General features: G+C 38.9%; 2 long non-coding RNA genes and 1 pseudogene across 8 annotated transcripts; 2 read left to right on the top strand and 1 right to left on the bottom strand.

Moving 5' to 3' along the window:
• The first annotated feature begins 8,117 nt into the window (after positions 1–8,117).
• Positions 8,118–11,592, top strand: LOC133723260 (uncharacterized; annotated as a pseudogene).
• Positions 11,593–11,763: 171 nt separating this feature from the next.
• LOC133722350 (uncharacterized) lies at positions 11,764–14,103 on the bottom strand. Of its 6 annotated transcripts, none has more exons than XR_009852635.1 (5): positions 13,594–14,103; positions 13,218–13,346; positions 12,962–13,051; positions 12,687–12,836; positions 11,764–12,217 (listed from the first exon to the last, which is right to left on the bottom strand). It is a non-coding gene; the product is annotated as an uncharacterized LOC133722350 (long non-coding RNA). The 6 variants fall into 6 exon arrangements; XR_009852636.1 differs by having other exon boundaries at positions 11,764–12,070; XR_009852639.1 differs by having other exon boundaries at positions 13,257–13,346.
• A 344-nt stretch (positions 14,104–14,447) lies between these two features.
• Positions 14,448–16,365, top strand: LOC133722351 (uncharacterized). Of its 2 annotated transcripts, none has more exons than XR_009852641.1 (5): positions 14,448–14,587; positions 14,782–14,841; positions 15,263–15,447; positions 15,577–15,801; positions 16,021–16,365. It is a non-coding gene; the product is annotated as an uncharacterized LOC133722351 (long non-coding RNA). The 2 variants fall into 2 exon arrangements; XR_009852642.1 differs by having other exon boundaries at positions 15,284–15,447; positions 16,021–16,323.
• The last annotated feature ends 4,960 nt before the right edge of the window (positions 16,366–21,325 follow it).

The raw sequence follows: 21,325 nt of genomic DNA, 5'->3' as shown, positions 1-21,325 counted from the left end.
GATTGTTGATAAATGTGTTTTTCTTAAATGTTGCATGCATCGGGTTTTTTTAAAAGGAATAAATGTGGAAAAGCACAAAACCCACTTTTCTTTACAATTATTTATTTATTTATTTTGTCCACTCACGCTAACGTTTTATGTGCTTTTCCCCTGGGCCCTTCGGTTTCAAATGCCCAGTTTGCAGAGTAGCTAGTTCGGCATAGTAGGATTCGGGGCATAGCATCTGCTGCTGTTGTTTTCATATTGTAGGTTAATCGTTGAACCTACTTGTATTATGAATTCTTAATCTTCTTTAGATTGCTCTGATAACCTGTGGGACAATTGTTGTAAAGTTTGGGTGTTGCCCCTGTGTATGTTGAAATGTTCGGTTTTTAGTTGTAAATTGTGGAGTTGTTGGATTTTGGGGAGCAGGGTGGCTCCAGGAGATTATGGATGATTTGTTAGAAGTGTGATTGTAATTCTACAGGTTTTGGGTAGTCCATTTTAGGGGTGACTCTGCCAAATTTTTGGTAGAGTTATTCATAAGGTGGGCCCCACAGGGCCACCTCGGATTTCAGGGTGAAATTCGGGGCAGGTCCTGTCAACTTGGTATCAGAGCATTAGGTTGTTAGGTCCTGTAGACTTCTTTCCTTCCTACTACTCTATATGCTTAATGGCGCCTAGTACCTCCCGAGTGATGGCCCGACCGCGGCGGATCCCCATCATATACTCTTCGGTGCAAGTGTGTTCATTTTGTATATAAAGTAGATAGGTTAATGTCCTAATCCTTGAGCTTTGTTATCCTTCTCTTCTTCAGGTGCTATGCCTCCTAGACGCCGAAACCGCAGGGAGACTACTCCCGCTTCAGGAGATGGGAATGCTCCTGAAGGACTAGCGAACGCCTTGGGGCATATTTTCCAGCAGCTGACTGCAGCGCTTCCTGGTTCCAGAACCGATTTTACCATGGAGCGAGCGAGGAAGCATGGAGCGTATAGTTTCTCCCATGCTCCTGATGCTATGGATGCTCAGAATTGGCTGAACAAGATGGAGAGGGTTTTTACTCAGATTAATTGTCCGGAGGACCGGAAAGTGGGCTTGGCAGTAGACTTTCTCGATGGTGTGGCTTTTGACTGGTGGAATATGACCAGCAGGGATTTAGAGAATGATGGCCCAATCACTTGGGAACAGTTTAAGGAACATTTTACTGAGCGGTATTATGGTACAGCTATCCGTGACAGGATGAAGTATGAGTTCTTACATTTAGAGAAAAGGGACAAGACTGTGACGGAGTTTGAGCAGCGGTTCACCCAGCTAGCCCAGTTTGTGCCTGATTTGGTTGGCACTGAGAGAGAGCGGATCTATAGGTTTGTTGATGGATTGGGGGGTAAGTATCGTGAGCAGTTGACAGGAGTGCCATTCAATACTTACTCTGAGGTAGTTAATGCTGCTCTGCGACTTGAGACCATGTATTTGTCCGGTGTTCGACCTCGAGATGCTGGTGGCCCTAGCCAGGGTCCATCCAAGAGAGCTGCTTCTACTTCTGGTTCAGGATCTTCTGGAGGTGGTAGACGTGTTAGCTCGGATTCAGTCACCCTATCTGATTTTGGAGGACTTAATATGGGAGATGGTCAGTCTGAGTGGCAGTTCAGTGACGGCACTAGTCAGTACAGTGGTACCTCAGAGGGATTCCATACTTGGAGGGATCGTCCCCAGCGTTGGACGAGGGATGTGACGTGCTATCAGTGTCCATACTTGGAGGGATCGTCCCCAGCGTTGGACGAGGGATGTGACGTGCTATCAGTGTGGACAGCAGGGTCATTATAGGAGGGATTGCCCTACTTTGACTCAGGATGTTACTCTAGACGTTGGTCAGGGTTCTAGTTACGCATCAGGAGGTTCATCTAGCGGCACTCCCACTAGTTCTGTCAGGGGCGGTACTCAACGAGGTAGTGGCCGCCGTGGACGTCCAGCAACTCAGACGAGACTTCATGCCATGTTTCAGCAGGAAGATCACGTTCCTCCAGATACTACCGATGGTACGAAATTCTTTCCCTTGTATTATTTTCTTATATTGTTTCACCGGGGAACGCGTAACCAATAGAGTTGGTTTAGTTAAGCGTTTTATTGTTCGTGTGAATTTCGAGGACGAAATTTTATAAGGAGGGGAGATTGTTACGTCCCGAACCCAAATTCACCCGTTTACTGGTCATTTGGACGGTAAACGACAACTACTTTCACTTTGACTGTCGTTTCAGCACTTTTAGTGGCCCTAAAAGTTGACTTTTTGTTCGGGTCAGAATTTGAGAAAAGTTTCTTCACGAAAGTTGTAGAGGATGTTAAACCGAGAGCGTGCATATGTGGTGCGTAAAAATTGGACTTAGTATGTGAAAGTTATGGGCGAAAATGTAAAAGTTACTGTTCATGATAATTAATATATATATATATGGAAGTTACTGTTGGTAGATTTCCATTTTCGGAAATTCTACCTAGCTAGCTCGGTAACTCTCTCCTCTTCTTCCCCGACTCTTCCTCCCCTTCGGCCCGTTCTTCTTCCTTCAATTTCTTCCCCCTCCGGCCGACCCACGACGAAGTCCGGGCATCCCCAAGCTCGTCTCCTTCCCCTTGTTGCATATGTGGTGGTGTTTTGCAGAAATTTGGCCGGAGGAGCTCGATTTTGAGCTGGGAAGTTTACTGTAGCAACTTGTGGTTTTTGCCGATTTCCGGCGATTCCGGCCACCTCCGGTCACCATCTTGCCGTCGAAGCTTGGGTTTTCCACGAAGATCATTTCCCCTAAGGCCTTGCATTCCAATTTGCTGTGTGGAGGCCGAATCGACAAAGAACATCTTTGGGTCCGAAGCAATTTTCTGGGCAAACTTCATCAGCTTAATCCGAGCTCTTAAAGGTAAAATTGTGAGATGTTGTAGTTGAATGAATGGTTAGGTTTGTTGAGTAGAAGCTACTGTCTAAATTTGGTGGCCATCGGAGGTGGTGGCCGCCGACGCGTGAGCCCCACTCGCCGCCACTGTGGGTGGCGCGTTGACAAGACCCGCCCCGAATTTCACCCTGAAATCCGAAGTGGCCCTGCGGGGCCCACCTTAGAAGAAATTCTACCAAAAATTTGGCGGAACTTCCCCTAAAATGGACAGCCCAAAACCTGTAGAAAGAGAATTCACACTTCTAAATCACCCATCCTTATGCTCCTGGAGCCACCCTGCTCCCCAAATCAACATTCCCCAACTCGCAAAACACAAAACTCAACTTAACAATACAAATCCCAAAGGTTATCAGAGCAATACTAATTCACAAGGAAATAAAAAAGTAGAGTAAATGATCAAGGGATCCTACAATGCGGAAGTGGTGACAATTATGCCTCAAATGTCATGTACGCCCGACCTCCACTAATTCGCCTGCAAACTGGGCATTTGAAACCGAAGGGCCCAGGGGAAAGTACATAAAAACGTTAGCGTGAGTGGACAAAAATAAATAATTTAATATGAATAAAACAAAATAAAACTTCATACTTTCCCACATTTTTCGATATATAAAATCCGGATGCATGCAACATTTATAGAACACTTAAGAAAATAATCCGAAAAACGTTGAACTCCAGAAAACCGACTAGCCCCGCTAGTCAAAACAACAAAGTAAAAGATTGAAATTTCAATACTCGAAAATATAAGTCCAGCCCCGCTGGTTAAGAAAACTCAGACTAGTCCCCGCTAGTCAAAAATAGTATAAGTAGGGGAAGATGATAGCCATACGAATAAGCCACGCAGGCTTGGTTGGGTGATAGCCTCCCAGGCTAAAGAACTCCCATAACTCCCGTAATATACCATTACGCCACTAAGTGTAGCGATAGGATACTGGGCTACAGAATTACTGTCACAGAGACAGTAACCTGCGCCACAAAGGCGGAAGGGCTACGGTGATCCCATCACCGCGCCACAAAGGCGGAAAATCAATGCTAGCATGATAAAATCACCCCTCAGTATGGCACAGGGAAACATAACCGAAAATCCAGTAAATCCAAAATACATAAAGCTTCCCCCAACTCTCGCAAATGAATTTCCAACGACGTGTCCCACACGCCAAGAATATCTCAAATCAATAGCAAAAATGCGAGAAATAATAATAAATCATAATCTCCATAATTCGAAACAAAACCAATTCCAAAATCATCATCAAGGCATTCCCAATGCCAAAAATAAACTCATATTCAAAAAATAAATAAGAAATAATTCCATCGAAATCCCATTTCGAAAATCTTTCAGAAATCTCAAATCGATGAATGAAATTAAATATGAAACTCCGGAAATCAACATAAATCACAAACTCGAATCCGAGCATAACGAATTAATATCCGAAATTCATGACCGAGGTAAATCATAATCCATCTCAGAAAATCATTATTGAAAGCCAATCCATGAGATAAACCAATAATCAAATTCCGGAAACAAATAATACGCTTGAAAAGTAATATGATAATTAAATAAAGAATTAATTCAAGAAATAAACGCATGCATCATTATTTAAAACAAAAGTCCACTCACAGTACTATTCCGACGATCACGTATACGAGTTCCTTCATCGAGCCAGGGCTCGGTACGACATCCTGTACACGATTATATTCCGTGAATAATTATTCAACAATTTAATATAATTCCTAAACTCAATTCCTCATAATTTACATCTCCCATTCTCCTCGGATTCAGCCCAAATTATACCACTAATACCAATTCGTTAATTTAAAACAAAAGTCCACTCACAGTACTATTCCGACGATCACGTATACGAGTTCCTTCATCGAGCCAGGGCTCGGTACGACATCCTGTACACGATTATATTCCGTGAATAATTATTCAACAATTTAATATAATTCCTAAACTCAATTCCTCATAATTTACATCTCCCATTCTCCTCGGATTCAGCCCAAATTATACCACTAATACCAATTCGTTAATTTAAAGGTTTCAAAGCAGAACCGAGAGATATCCGACGGTCGGATTCTCGTAATTCGATAATCGAAACCCTAAACTTCAAAAATTCATAATTAATTCCAAGTTTCTCCAAAAATCACCAAACTTCACATACAAGCTCTACAACATTTATAGAATTTAATGGGCTAAAAACTGGAATTAAAACACTGCCCTACACGCCTCCACGCGCCACCAACAGTGGCGGCGCGTGGGCCCCACGCACCGGCGGCCACCACCTCCGATGGCCACCAAATTTGGACAGTAGCATCTACTCAACACACCCAACCATTCATTCAACTACAACAAGTTCCAATTTTACCTGAAAGAGCTCCAATTCGGCCGATGAACACAAGCCCAGAAATTTCTCAAGAACCCTAAAATTTCAATTCATCAATTCGACTTCTACACAACAAATCGTGACACAAGGCCATAGGGGAAATGATCAGTGATGAAAACCGAACCTTCGATGCCAATTTCGTGGCCGGAAACGGCCGGAATCGCCGGAAATCGATGAAAGTTCCGATCGGCTACAGTAACCTTCACAGCTCAATTCCGAGCTCCACCGGTCGAGCCACCGCCAAACACCACCCCAGGCGTGACAAGGAGGAGGAGGCGAACCTGCCGGTGCCCGGATTCCGTCGTGGGTCGGCCGGAGAAGGAAGAAACCGGAGGGAGAAGAAATCGGGCCGAAGAGGAAGAAAATGTCGGGGGAGAAGAGAGAGAAAAGGCCGGGTAAGTTTCCAAAAATGGAAACTTACCACAGTAACTTGGCTATTTATAGAAACTTACCATGAACAGTAACCGTAAACAGTAACTTTACTATTTCGCTTATAACTATCGCATACGAGCTCCGATTTTTACGAACCACATATGCACGCGCTCGGTTTAACGTCCTCTACAACTTCCATGAAGAAACTTTTCTCAAATTTTGACCCGAACAAAAAGTCAACTTTTAGGGCCACTAAAGGTACTAAACCGAAAGTAAAAGTGAAAGTAAAGGTCGTTTACCGTCCAAATGACTAGTAAACGGGTGAATTTGGGTTCGGGACGTTACACGCGTGGTGGCGCGTAGGGCTGACATTTAATTCCAATTTTTAGCCCATTAAATCCTATAATTTGAGTAGAGCTTGTTTATGAAGTTTGGTAATTTTTGGAGGAGTTTGGAATTGTTTGTGAATTTTGAAAGTGTGGAGTTTCGGTTGTTGATTTGTGGGAATCCGGCCTTCGGATTTCCCTTATTCCGTCATGGAATACCTTAATCGACGGATTGATATAAATGGTGAAGTTTGGCTTGAAGTCGAAAGGAGTTGGAGTTGCTAGTTTACGTGGGGTTTTCGGGATTCATTATAGAATCGTATTGTTTTATCGAATTGTTGTTTACGGAATACAATTGTGTACAGGACGAGATACTGACTCATCGCTCGACGAGGATCCTTACGCTTGGATACCACGCTAGCCGTATACTGTGAGTGGACTTTTGTTTTAAATAATGATGCATGCGTTTATTTTCTTGAATTAATGCTTTACCTAATTAATATATTACTTTCGAGCATACGAATGGATTTCGGAAATTTATTTCGGTTTATCTCGTGGTTTTGCTTTCAATAATGATTTTCTGAGATTGATTATGAATTATCTCGGTTATGACTTTCGGATATTAATTTTGTTATGCTCGGATTCGAATTTATAATTGATGTTGAATTTCGACGAATTATTTTTCCGATGTGATTTCCGGAATTAATTATATTTCTATTCGTTGTTTTGAGATTTTTGGAAAGTTTTTCGAAATGGGATTTCGATGCAGGTATTTCTTATTTATCTATCGACTTTCGGTTTTGGCATTGGGAATGCCTTGTTGATGATCTAATTATTTTCTTAGCGTGTGGGACACGCTGTTGATTTATACAACGTTTTACGAGAATTTCTGGGTGCGGTTGGGAATCGTACCCGCGTTTTTCTTTATTCGTGGGACATGGGGAAGCCTTATGGATTTATTGGTTTTGAATAGTTTTTACCCACCATACCTGGGTCGTCATATTTATTGCTAGCTAGCCTATTAGTACTCCTCCCTGCTTACTATGTGTTTGTGGGTGAGTAAGAGCAGAGCATGGGATGCTCCAGAGTGTGGGACACTCCGACCCGAGCCTGGGAGGCTCCCTTCTCGTATGGTGATAACTTCTTCCCCATACTTTTTCGTGACTTGACTAGCGGGGCTAGTCCGTTATTTTTGTAACCAGCGGGGCTGGTGTGTTTTTACGAGAATCTTGGATTGTTGATAAATGTGTTTTTCTTAAATGTTGCATGCATCGGGTTTTTTTAAAAGGAATAAATGTGGAAAAGCACAAAACCCACTTTTCTTTACAATTATTTATTTATTTATTTTGTCCACTCACGCTAACGTTTTATGTGCTTTTCCCCTGGGCCATTCGGTTTCAAATGCCCAGTTTGCAGAGTAGCTAGTTCGGCATAGTAGGATTCGGGGCATAGCATCTGCTGCTGTTGTTTTCATATTGTAGGTTAATCGTTGAACCTACTTGTATTATGAATTCTTAATCTTCTTTAGATTGCTCTGATAACCTGTGGGACAATTGTTGTAAAGTTTGGGTGTTGCCCCTGTGTATGATGAAATGTTCGGTTTTTAGTTGTAAATTGTGGAGTTGTTGGATTTTGGGGAGCAGGGTGGCTCCAGGAGATTATGGATGATTTGTTAGAAGTGTGATTGTAATTCTACAGGTTGTGGGTAGTCCATTTTAGGGGTGACTCTGCCAAATTTTTAGTAGAGTTATTCCTAAGGTGGGCCCCACAGGGCCACCTCGGATTTCAGGGTGAAATTCGGGGCAGGTCCTGTCAGTTTATCTATAATATACATATTACTGGACTGCCATCGTATCAACAATAACGCAACAGATCTCAACAGATAACACAACTATAATGAGAATTAGTACAAGTGCAAGAGAAGGGTCAACAGACAAGGCCTTGTCTGCAATGCACCAACTACATTGTAGACCAACAGATGCCGTGAAGACTTCCGTTAGTTTGACCGCGTCAACTCACATAGGACAGGGAAGATGAAACTGTAAAGTAAGAAGTTACCGCAGGGGCTTTTAGGGGAGAAGGGGAGAGGCAGCTACATCGAGGAGGAGATAAGATTCCAAGACTAAATACCCTTCTCCGTCGTCCTTCATCTCTACAAAACACCAATCTGCGAAGGATATCTCATTTTATCGAGAAGATTGCGAGCTGCAAAGAAAGCCCACTGTATTTTGAAAACCGAGTTTCAGATTATCGAAATAGGGCGAAATAAGGCAAATCCTTTGAAGTATTGGCTGCCGGAAGGAAGGAGTAGACTCAGGTTTTGTGACCAGTTTCAGGTAATATCTCTGCTCCGATTTGTTGTTGTTAGTCGTTTAGTATATGGAGGAAATGTGAAATTGTAGGGAATAGGAAATTGCATATGCCGATTTTGGGATTGAGCTTGGAGTGGTTTGATTTCTGATATGGGAACATGCATTCGATTAATTATGAAAATAGTATAGACATTATGCTTAATGATGAGATTCTGGGTTAGTCTCGATGTTAAGTGTTACATTACAAGTTCCTTGAATTGATATCGTATTTTGATATAACGCCTTGTCGTATTAGATTCTACAATTTTCATATCGAATATAATAGTTTATGCCATGGATTTGATTCAAATTTGGTTGTGTTATTCATGCGTTTGTTTGATTTTGATGAAAGAATCTAGCTTTATGAAAACTTTGGTTATGTTAGTTGGGCTTGGTGGTAGAATCGGTTTCATTGCATATGAGTGTGTTTTTGTATGATTCTGGTGGCTGTTTATCTGATAAACACTCTATTCTGGGTTTAATAGTGTTTTTGGTAGTCAGAAAAAGTGAGTTTTATCTACAACACTTATAATTATCTATGAGCTTTAAAAAAATTTCAGAAGAAAAGTTATCTTTCAGACCTGTGTGTTTTGTTTAGTATGTTTCGTTTTAGTAAATGTCTGTGTTTTGGTTTTGACCAGGCTGTGTATCCATTAAATTTATAGGGCTGCTCCAACTGCGCTGTCGAAGAGACATGCTGATGGTTCATTGCCAATTGAAGATTTCAACATAGTACTTGAAAATCAGAGTGGGAAGAAAGTACAAATGGGATCGGAGACTGATCAGCGGTATGATTTAATCAGGGTTCAGTAATTTCTGTTCTCAAGTTAGATCCTTCTATGAGAAATTAAGGGGATGCAATTCCATTTTGAGTTTGAAGTAAGATTTGAAATGTTGTTTGACAGGGCAATCATGATGAGCCTGATGTTACATACCAATGCAAAGCAACTGATTAAAGCACAAAATTACCAAGATGCAATGGAAGTGCTCAGCATGGAGGAGGTTTGTTACTGGTGCCTTTTTGCAACTGATAGTTTCGTTCATATGAAATTTGCAAGTTACTTGGCTTGTCCATGCTTGTCACAGCAGCTTATGTCTCCTAAACTCTGTGGTTTGTATTTTCTTCCTTTTTTTCATTCTTGTAGGAGGCTTTCTCTCTCTGCGATCCATCGGTTATTAAGGTGAGTGAGTTACTTTATTGTAGACATTGTATTACTATGAAGTACATGCGGCCGTGTAACTTTGACAGTTAAACTATATCAATCTGCCTTTCACTTTGTTAGATTGGTTTCAATGAGTGTATAACATTCGCCATGTTTTGTTTGCTTTCAGCTGGTCGATAATCCTTCGATACTGCAAATCGATATGGTTTGGTGTTATTTCATGCTTAGAGACATAAACTGGCTCTCAGTGGCAGGAATTCGCCTTGAGAAAGCCAGAGAGGGTCTTGAACGAGCTCATGGAAAGGACTCTTCTCGTGTTAGACTCCTTCAGGCAGGTTGTTATCCAGAGCGTGCACTGTGACTACTTCTACTACATATCTGAATGTTTGTCTACACTACGCAGGTCTACTTTGTTGATTCTCATTATAGATATTTGATACTGGAGCTGCTGGAAGGGGTGGCGGCGTATCACAGTGGTCAGGTTGATAAGAGAAGTTCACCCAGGTAATTGGAAAGGAGAAGGGCCATGTCATGCACTGAATGTTTGCCTCTCGTAGATAGGATTATGGAGGTCCAAAATTATAAAATGTACATAAATTTACAGTCAAGTCTTCTCTTCATACAAATGCAAAGTGCACGAATTTTGTTTAAAAAAAAAAAAATGGATGTCCTCTTTCAAGTTTCCACAGAATTTATCATGCACACTATGCTGGTATTCTATGTCTCCCACTTTTCTGAGTGAAACCATTAGTTTCAACGAAATCCAATTAACATGTATTTTCAGGTGCTGGATGAATTTTTGGTTGTGGATTCCAGCTTCAGGTGCTGGATGAATCTCTCTCTCTTGTGATGATCATGGGCTTCAGAGAACGAGATACAAAAAGGGCACTGGGGATGAGCAATCAAGATGTTTCCATCAGCCCTGTATAGTCGTTAGTCATCCTAAGAGTTTCTTGACTTTGCAGGTTTGAAAAGGAGCTTGCTGCTGAAGCACTATGAGGAAATGACAGTGGAGAAGGCATTGGATTTGACAAATCCAGAGACCAATTCTTCCATACAGGTGACTTGAACATTTTTGTTTGAACACTATTTGAATTTTATTTAGAGAATGAAGCACTATGAGGAAATGACAGTGGAGAAGGCATTGGATTTGACAAATACCAATTCTTCCATACAGGTGACTTGAACATTTTTGTTTGAACACTATTTGAATTTTATTTAGAGAATGAACACTATTAAATTTATTTACTTGCAGCAACATCTTGAATCAAGGAAAAGTAAACTACAGTGCCAAGCAGTAGATGCTTCAGTTGAAGCTTTTGTACGCATGGCCTTTGACAGATCATTAGGTACATAAAACAGATGTTATTATACTTGGTTTATGTTTGTGAGGCCAAACCGTGCTCACTCTGATGTTTACAACTTTGTGTTCAGCAGTCTTAGCTTTGCAGGGTGGAGGGACAATGGACCAAGCAATCTGTCAACGGCTCTCGGGACAGGCACCAAACCCCACAGATGCTGCTAACCAATCTGAGGCAATTCCTGCAGTCAATGCTAACAACAATAGTCAATCTGATGTTGCAATTGACATTGCAAATTCTCTTGCGTCAGTGCTTGATAATCAAAATGGTCAAGTTGGAGGTTTTTCAACGTCTAGTAATGCATCAGAGCGTGATTCAGAAAGGGGAAGCCAACTTGCTGAAGAACTAGCACAAGGAGATGCTTTCACTGACTATGATATTGAAGTTAATAGACAAGGTGAAGTCATAAGTGAGTACTTGGCTCTACTGAATTTAGCGGGAACAAAGTGAATATCACTCTGCCAATAAAAATTGCGACTTTAACAACCATGCATGTACATGTATAATAACAATAGGTCAAGGATCTAGTTATGGTGATGGTGTTCCAGATGATCAATGTCTTTGATCCGGCATTTTCCTGACTGTTCCAAGACTAATATTGGTGCCATTTCTGATCAATGTTTATCTAACCCGCCTTTCACCATTTCTGGAATTATAAAAAAGCATATTTGCTGCTTTTAAGTAAATGTGGTATAAACATGGTATAAACATTCTGATTTACTAGTATCAATTCAGGATATGATATCCATCTCGAAATATTACGGCAACAATGTTAAGAGGACAATCAATGACTAGGTTTCTATAAACTTGTGAAAGGTGCAAAAGAAAACAACATTACATAAGGTTGGCTATCATTAGCATTCACAAAATTTTCTGAATTTATAAAATGTTACTTGCCAGATTCATCATTGGAATGAGATTCACTGTCTATGACCATAACCATCTGCTTAATTTTAGATTCTTCATCCTCAACTTGGGTTTCCTTGTAATCCTTGGGAAAGTACATTACAATTAATGGTCTGCCATACCGGTCTCTCTGATAGGAATAATCTGTTGGTTGAAAGTAGCCATTAGATTCACTAAATAGAGAGACAGAGGGATGCTTGCAAAGTGTGGGGCATTTAATTGCAACTGCATACTTGCAGGTGGATATCTCTGTAATTGAACTAATCATAGCTCTCAGCTCTGAGCATACAAATCTCACCTGCCAAATGCATATAGAGTAAGGAGAAGAGGGATAGGAACAGAAAAATGAAAACTAAACAAAGTTCATAGCTTCATATTTCAGTATCTCGAAGCAAGTTTTGTAAGATCACAAGTGGTTCCGTTCGTATATTAATGAGGATAATACCTGTATGAAAAGAGCATGTTGATAATGAGAATGTGTCCATCTATATCAACGATAACAAGAAAATGCACATATATTAATCAATTCAGTTTTATTTCAATTATTCTGCATAAATCAGTTGTCAAAGACAAAGTTTTTACAACTAAAGCAATTAGACCATGATCACAATGCGCTATCGGTTAATATTCACAGTCAAAACAATATTCAAAGTGGAAATACTATACAAACTAATTCCAAAGTCAAAAACTAAACATGGGTTTGTAGCTTTCTGCAAGAAATTACAAACCTTAACATCAATATCGATGCAAAAGTGCAAGCCACAAAAACGGTATTTAAGATCAGGCCATTTTCAGACATAATAAGCAAATTTGGGCAAAAAGGAATACCGATCAAAACACCAAGAAAGATTAACACTCCAAAGCAACCTTAGAAGCAGTACTGAAGAAACAGGAGGGAGATTTGCTGAAAGTACCAGTTGTCTTATTTAGCACCTGCAGTCACAACAGTGAAGATGGCTTCTTCCTCAAACCAGTCACCTAGAATATAGTCGTAAGAAAACATAGACAGGTCCAGTCTTGCATTCTCAAGCACTTTCCAGATCCGAATTAGGTATTTAAAGATCCTGAATTTACAGCAAAAGGATCCAATTCACACCGAATTGATGCTTGGTTTAGAAGAATGCATCCACAAAAAGCAGCAAAGGAAAAAGAAAAAAAAAATATGCCTCAAACTTGGACTGTGACTAACCTCAAAACCTTCAGTGTCTGGGTGATTCTTCTTCTTCTTCAGAGTAAGATCAAGGACTCAAAATCGATCAAACCTTTCACCCCGTAATCACTGCAGGCAGAAGAGAAGATTTCAAGACAGTCAATGATATGCAATTGTCAAAATTCCAAATACATACAACCTCTATAATTCTAGACACAAACTAACAATCAAGAACACTTTCGGTCAAACCATAGCACATCAAAATCAAACACCAAGGTCTAGCTGAACCAATAACCTCAAACCACATTCCAAGCTAAGCAATTCATAACGGTACCCCCATGAAAACTCTGCTGCTATGCAGATGGACTTGAAATTCAAACAACTGTCCCTGAGGAACATCATAGTTGTCAAAGCAGCAGCTAATCTGCAAGTAAAAAAGCTCCAGAAAATCAAACAGATGTTAGCACCCTAAGACACACACCAATGTACATCTTGATCTCTAGCAAAAGCTAGAAACTACTTTAATTATATTGGCAGTCTCAAAGCTCCAGAGTCCAAAAGTATGAATTGATTTTGCAGAAACAAATAGTGAGATTGTAAAGCAAACAACAAATGCAGATAGATTTCATAATAAAAACCACAATTTCAGACAACCCAAACCAAACACTCACCTCTTTTCCTGCTAAAAACTATTCCCCAAACTCGATTAAAATTTTCGAATCCACCTCTCCGGAAACAAACCCAAATCCTCCCCCGCGAAGTCCACCACAATCTTGAATCCCTCCTCTTCTCTTTCTCACCCCAGACTACGATGATTTCTGCTTCTCCTTTAACCTGTGAAAACCTTTGTTGCAATACATAGATACGGTAGTTGAGTAGAAGGCACAGGCGAAGAGGAATCAAGGTATGAGAAGTAGATGTAGGTGTAGATCAGTGGATACAAAATCCTAATCACGGGGTCACTTAAGCAAAGAATGCCAGAAAAGCCAGCATGCAGAGGGAATTAGATCGGAAGAAGGAGAACAAGTATTTGGATATTGATTGTGGGGCAAAACGGAGACCGGTTCAACACCGTAATGGGCTGGTTGATGCGGCGGAGCTCCAGGATCATCTAAGTCCTCGCTTCTCCGTGGCTTCGATGAATAAGCTGCCAAACCAGATAAATGTCGAGCCAAGGCTGTAACCCTCACATCCCAGATGCCAATATACCAGAAACCCCTTATCCTTTTACCATGACAGCACGGAATTTACAGTTAACAGAAGGTTAACAGTCAACAAAATTTCGCCAGTTTCTGTGGAGGAGAAGAGGCCACGTCAGTGGGCCCCCTTTGGTCTACATTTGTGTTGGTTCATTGCAGCCCACTCCTTATACATATACTAAAGTTGGTGGGATGGTTACTGTTACTAAGCCGGTAACAGTAGCGGCTCGAGCCAAGCCGGTTATCGAAATTACTGTTTTGTCCTCATTTTGTAAAAATTTACATCGTTGCCATTTGCCCTGGGTGTGTAGGCTTCTATCGGGAAGCCTCTATCGCTGTAGAATCAACTCTTCCAGATGATCAGTCCCAGCCACCGATAAAAGCTTGATAGAGTTTGGGTTTCAACACAGAGAGAGAGAGAGAGAGAGAGAGAGAGAGCACTTGCTTAAAAGAAAACAAGTGGAAGGTATTTGTGAGACTTTGATTTGTTGTTTATGTTTCAAAAAATTCATTCATCTCAAGTTGGTTTCTTGCGGTTCCCACTCTTTCATTGATATTGATATGAAGGTTTTTCTGGGTTTTTTTTTTCTTGCTGGGAAATCAGTGTTCTTTTTGGTGTTTGGTCTAATGATTTTGGTTCATTTTGGGTTTGATTGGCAGATTCTTTCTCTGCTATTTGAACGATCTGTAAATTCTGATGCCCCGAATCGTCACAAGCAGGTGATTTTGGTTACTTTGGCTGCGAATGTGAAAGTTTATTGCTTTGCAAATGTTTGATGTCTGTGGCAATCCCAATAGTACCAGTTCACATCTGTTACCATGTTCAATTTACCATTAGCTCTGCAATTATGTCATTTGTTCAAACCAAATACATCTTTCACATTTGGAACTGGTACTATTAGGATTGTCCCGTTTTCATTATCTAACCAAATATAACATATGTCAACAATTTGCATGACAATATATTTGAATTTAGACTATACAATATCATTCAAGAAAAACGGAACTAACAGGACTATAGGATCAACCACCAAGAAGTTGAGTAATAATTATATTCTAATTGTAGGTCTAGGCCGAGTTTAAGTTTCTGTAAGCATGTGCCAAGACTCAGAATGAAAATACATGAATATACTTAATGCAGGTTTAGAATGCCTTTGTGCAGAGGAAGAGGAGGAGGACGAAGACGTAGAGGGCGATGATGTTGACGTTATTCAGATTGAAGTGACTAAAGACTAAGAAGAAGACGTTGAAGTTGCTGTGAAGCTTAAAACTTGGCAATTTCGAAGATTGGCTTCAGCTTTAAAGCCCGGTTGCCGCAAAATCAGTGTAAGTGTAATTTCTTTGTTAACTGAAAAGCTGTGGGATTTTCCATAGAATTTGAATTCTTCTGGTCTAAGTGGAAATTGATAAATTGAGTTGCTCAGTTTTCTGGAATGTATCTTATTGGTTTCTCAGCTTATTGTATACACCATGCATTATATGGAAGTCATACTTTCAACTGATTTTGCGTACTGAAAGTGACTTATATGCATGGGAACAATGACTGGTGGCTGGGTCTATTATTCAAATCTCCAAAAATGCAATGTGTTGGTGCATTTCAAAATCTACCAATGGTAATGCCATACGTTGACATTCTGTATTCAGCACTAAGGAAGGCTAAGAAAATTGCACCAACAAAAGGTATTTGTAACTGGCATGTGGTTTTGCTGCTCTTTTTTTTTTTTTTTTTTGGTTTGTTTCAAGCATTTGCTAATATTGCAAAGAGAGAAAGAAATAGAGGTGCAAAGCAACTTGATGCATTGATGAAAGTTTGTTCGTAACTTTGTTTCTACAACTTGAGTGATATGCATAGTTCATTTCAATTACCCCTACTTGACTGTTTATGATATGATATTATAGGTGTTGGGAAAGGTGGATGCTTTGAGGAAAAAGTTGTGTCTGTTGGAAAGGAACATGCATCTATTTGTGCCAAGGTTGATATCTTGGTTGTTGAGTACTTATGATACAATATCAACGATTTCAGAGGTGAATATTGTGCAAGTTAACATGACATTTTAGTCATGAATTTTGGTCTGAAATAATCGGTATGTTGTTTTGCATGTTTTAGGAGAAATATTGGTTTTGGTTGGGAGATATTAGATTTTTGTAATGTCAAGAAACTGCCGTGCTTTATTAATTGAATTGTGTCAGATTAAAAGATTCTATCCTTGGGTTAATAATATTTTCTTCATCTTCTAAAGTTCTTCATTTCAAACAATTCCAATTGTTTTGAAGAGTGAGTAAATCAAATTGTTATTTATCTACATAAGCACATTGCTCACCGCACCTCACAATGTAAAAAGAACCTAGCTAGAGTACATTACTACAAATAGATCGATTGATGATAAAATCCGCAGCAACGCGCGGACGCATTTTCTAGTTTCTACTATTTCAAGTGTGGCGTGCCTCTGAACTTAATGCTTAAAAATAGAAAAAAAAAAAAAATGGTGAACCTTCTCTTGCACCGTATGACACAATTTTTTTTTTTTTCCAGCATATAGAAGATCGTTTTTTTTTTTTGTCAAAGCTTCAAAACATTTCTTCTCTAGTCCATTTTTTCTTTAAAATAGACCACCTTAATTTTTTTACAATTACTAATCAAACCAGATCCCATTAATAAAACCTGCTTTAATACAACCAACTGTAGCATTTGTCCAAAAAAAAAAAATTTACAATAACTGTAGCTGAAAATGCATACCATATGATATTTAAAATTGATAACATCTAAGCTTTGTGCATCAAACTCTTCCTGGTGGTTTAGTTGGATCATGTCCTGGGTTTGGTCCTACTTCTGAGTAGTCCATGGTTTCCAAACCAATCCTCCTGTCAATAACTTCAGTTCCCAAAGCAACTTGACGCACTTCATCCATTAAATAATTCTGGGTAACCAATATGTATATAGAGACCTCAAATTAGAATTATTTGCAAATTAAACAAGACAGTGAGAACAAATCAGAGAGATTAATTACCTGGTGATCTTGTAGATCGTCTTTATTTATGTTGATGCTTCCTATAACCCCGGCCAAAAAAGAACAAAAAAATAGATTATGTATTCTTGGTAATAAAAGGGAGTCATAAAATTGCATATGAAAAGGCTACAAGTCTTACTCGTTGTTGGAGCTGAAGCAGATAAGAGGAGATATGTGAAACTCAAAAGAGGAACTAGTTGTAGCATAAGATTAGACTTCTGGTCAATCACCATGCTTCTCAAAGGCAGGTTCGATGTATTCAAAGAAGATAAGAGAAAGGGGAGGTCAGAGGTTGATGATAAGTATCAATTGGAATCATGTGGGGGGATGATGCTTTGTATAGGTGTAATTGCAAACGCTAAATGGAGGACAATTAAAAAATACGGATCGATATAGTTTTTCTCCTTACAAAAAAAAAAAAAATAGTTGTTTTTTCTTTGGTCAACCAGAGATTACGTAAAGCCCAAAGGCAAGAGAACAAACAGCAAGACTGTTACAACTTACAAGCAACGGCCCAGTTACAAGGCCGACATTGTCCAAAGTCGAAAATAATCAACAAGACTAGAGGAAATAAATCAACGAAAGACTAACACATTATTTCGAAATTTTTTGAACCGATAGGTAGACAATTAGCAGCGAATAAGATATGATCAATGGGCAGTGGCGGAGTCAGAAATTAATCTTATGTGGGGCACTCAGAAGTTTTAAAAGAAAAAAACCTATAAGAAAGAATAGTGTTAATGTTTAAAAAAGAAAGAAATTATAGAAAATATAAGTCTCCTGTTTAGACCATGTTTCAAACCCATGACCAGCCACAAGACTAGAGGAAATAAATCAACGAAAGACTAACACATTATTTCGAAATTTTTTGAACTGATAGGTAGACAATTAGCAGTGAATAAGCTAGACAGATAAAGAACTCTAGTTCTGGATCCCAAGATACCATCAATGGGCAGTGGTGGAGTCAGAAACTAATCTTATGTGGGGCACTCGGAAGTTTTAAAAGAAAAAAAACTATAAGAAAGAATAGTGTTAATGTTGAAAAAAGAAAAGAAAGAAATTATAGAAAATATAAGTCTACTATTTAGACCATGTTTCAAACCCAGGACTAGCCACAACATATAAAGAACCTTTACCACTAGGGCAAATTGGGTTTTGGTTATAGGGTAAAGTTATGGTATGTTAACATTTCTTATACATCAACTATTTTTACCACTTTAAGGACTCATGTTACCACTTTGAGGACTAATATTACTATTTTGAGGACTCATATGGTAAACTAAGAAAATTTACCACTTTAAGGACTCATGTTACTACTTTGAGGACTAATATTATTATTTTGAGGACTCATGTGGTAACTAAGAAAATTTACCACTTGAAGGACTCATGTTACCACTTTGAGGACTAATATTACTATTTTGAGGACTCATTTTACCACTTTTAAGGCAATTGTATGCATGTCATACGTTAACACATTGTAGAATTTTCCTTGGTTATATTGGGAAACTCTATATTATATAGATCTAATACCAGACAGATTTAAAAAAAAAAAAAAAAAAAATTCACAGTGGGTCTCGTGCCCCTACGTGGCTCCCCCTCTGCCAGTGGGTACCTGCTTTGCACCTCTGACGCTCAAGTTAGTCACAAAACAATGATGATGCGAGAGAAGGGGAGAGAGTCATGCATGAAATGAGGGTATGACCCTTTATTTGTAGTGGAATGCTATCGTGTCGTGATATATTCAAAACGAGTGCCAATTTAAACCCTGAAAAGAAACATTGTTAGTATAGAATAAGCAGGGATCGTTCAAACCGGGAATTGATGGTACGTACAACACACGAAATTATCAAGAACTTACAACAATTTCACATGAAAATAGAGAACAAGAACATGAAATTAAGCAACAAAAACAACAAGTATATATAGACATAATTTCGAAATAAGAAGAGACACAAGTTAGAATTAATTTGGGGATCCTATTCCTACTTATATACATTTTACAAGTCATAGTCAAGTTAGGAATCCACATACAACAAGGATTACTAGTCATACACTAATTAGGAAACCAAATACAAGTAGGAAACAAAATCCCTAAAAAACACAATTCCTAAAAAACACAAAATAAGTTCCTAAAATCCACCAAAACAATACAAAACACCAAAGTAATTCCTAAGAAACACACATTATTTTCGGCCAAGAATTAATTCCTAACACTTATTTATGATTCCTAACTTAGATTTTCAGATTATTAACTCTATTATTTACGTTTACATGCATCCTAAAAAACCTAAATCGATTTACACATTTACACAAAAACAAAAACGCAAGAACAAGGGGGTTTTAGAGATTAAAACATAAAATTTCAGAAAATAATAAAGAAAGAAAACGTTTTTATATACATAGGTGGGAAAAGAAGAATCTTTGGAAAACAATTCATCAAGAACAATTCAAGATCAATCCATTCATGCATCCCTTAATCCTTTACTGATTAACATGGAAAGTTATCAACCAAGAAACACGATCAAAGCAACCAATGTCCCTTTTTACTTTCTTCTTTAATCAATTGAGTTAGCAAAGCACCAAAAAAAATTATTTTGAAAAGCATCACACAATCAAAGCAACCGCGTTGAAAATCAGTTTTCAAATCAAGAAGTTCGAGAAAGAGTTGATAAACATGCAAATCCAAGCACTCAAAGCAAGTCAATTCAAAGCATGCATAATCTGATCTCAACTCAAAGCAAGCTTTTACTACTTATTCGAATTAGGGTTTACAAAGCATAAAACCTAATTACTAGCTCAATTACATGCAAGTATTCCTATGTTTGCAACCAAGAGAATAGTTAACATGCGAATTTAAATAAAATAATATTATATTTCCATATTTCGGCAATTTTCAAAGATCAGAACACATGAACACATCAAACATTGAAAAGAACATCAAAATTGAATCCAAAAATTAGATTATCAAATCATAATTTCGGTTTACACAACAGAAATTCCAAAGCAGATTTTCTAACTACAAAAAGACTAAACCGTGAAGAATACATGGAAGAGGTGGTATGAACAACCCTTAGTCACGTCCCAAAGATCCAAAGCAGCTCCAAGGTGGTGCACAAGTGATGACCACGGCAAGGAAGATGGATGGTCACAGTAAAGCTTTTTGAAGATTGTGAAAAAACCTGAAAACTAGAGAGAACAAATGAGAATCGAAATTGTGGAGAATATGTGGTAACCTTGAAACGTCATAAATATTATGTTTATATAGGAGGACATCCCAAGGCTCTCTCAATTCTTTCCTACTTGAGTTCTCCTAGTTCGTGTTGATTCGAGCTTTCCTTCTAATTTTCTGATTGGTTGACACATCCCTTGACCAATAAAATAATTCCACATCATCAAGAACACATCACCATCTCCAATTTGTGTCTCCTAGCCTTTCTTGAAGTCTTCACATCAAGAATAATGTAGAAACTTCATGAAATTCATGGCAAAAGCAAGTAGTTTCCAACTTGGATTCTATTCTCCATATTAATTCCAAATCCGAATCCCTTTGGTGTTTTCCACGGCACACACTTTGCACATGACTTTCACGCCATTTCTAGATGCTTCATGAATCTTCCAAGACGTCTCCTAGCTTCCACAAGACTCCTAGTGCGAGTAGAACTCCATATGCAATCAGGTTTCCTAGTCGAATAAGAATTTCTTTCCCGAGATGCTTCTACACTCTTCCGGAACCTTCTTGAGCAATCCTTATCCAACAGGGACTCCTTGTCACACTAGGTTTCCTTATCTTAGTAGAATTGAGTTTTCTTGTTCAAGTAGAAATCCTAGTCCAAGTCAGCTACAGACTCCTACTCCAACCGGGATTCCTATTCATAGTCAAACTGGGAGAATTTCCATTTCTCCATTTTTCTTCATTTATGCGCCACTTGCACTTCCCTTAGTCATTTTTGGACTTTGAGACTCTATTTTACCTATAAAACACTAACTAAGTTAAATTGATCAAGTTAAAGGAAATGACTTAGCAAAATATAGGGTTAAACATTATAAACGTCGCATTTTATGCTCTTATCATGTCGTATGGATGGATTGGGTGTGTCTGAGCCTATTTCTTCTCTTCTAAATGGTGTTAGCTTTCCCTAATGTGTGTTAAACAGTGACAAGTGTGACCTCTGGTCTACCAATTTACCAATATTGTC

Source organism: Rosa rugosa, chromosome 7 (genome assembly GCF_958449725.1).
Source record: "Rosa rugosa chromosome 7, drRosRugo1.1, whole genome shotgun sequence".
NCBI classification, from domain to species: Eukaryota; Viridiplantae; Streptophyta; class Magnoliopsida; order Rosales; family Rosaceae; genus Rosa; species Rosa rugosa.
This window is presented reverse-complemented; position numbering and strand designations above follow the sequence as displayed.